Consider the following 410-nt stretch of genomic DNA (forward strand, 5'->3'; position numbering starts at 1 on the left):
ATCCAGTAACTGTATTTGAGACATCTGTTCGTGTCTTAAGGTATTGTTTAGTTTCTTCGGTTGTATGACGGTATTATCCGGTAACTATATTTGAGACATCTGTTCGTGTCTTAAGGTATCATTTAGTTGATTCGCTTGTATGACGGTATTCCCCAGTAACTGTAATTGAGACATCTGTTCGTGTATTAAGGTATTGTTTAGTTACTTCGGTTGTATGACGGCATTCCACAGTAACTGTAACTGAGACATCTGTTCGCGTCTTAAGGTATTGTTTAGTTACTTCGGTTGTATGACGGTATTCCCCAATTACTGTAATTGAGAAATGTGTGCGTATCTTTAGGTATTGTTTAGTTACTTGTATTTTATGACGGTATTATCCAGTAACTGTAATTGAGACATCTGTTCGTGCC

Source organism: Mizuhopecten yessoensis, unplaced genomic scaffold, assembly GCF_002113885.1.
Source record: "Mizuhopecten yessoensis strain PY_sf001 unplaced genomic scaffold, ASM211388v2 scaffold7301, whole genome shotgun sequence".
NCBI lineage: Eukaryota > Metazoa > Mollusca > Bivalvia > Pectinida > Pectinidae > Mizuhopecten > Mizuhopecten yessoensis.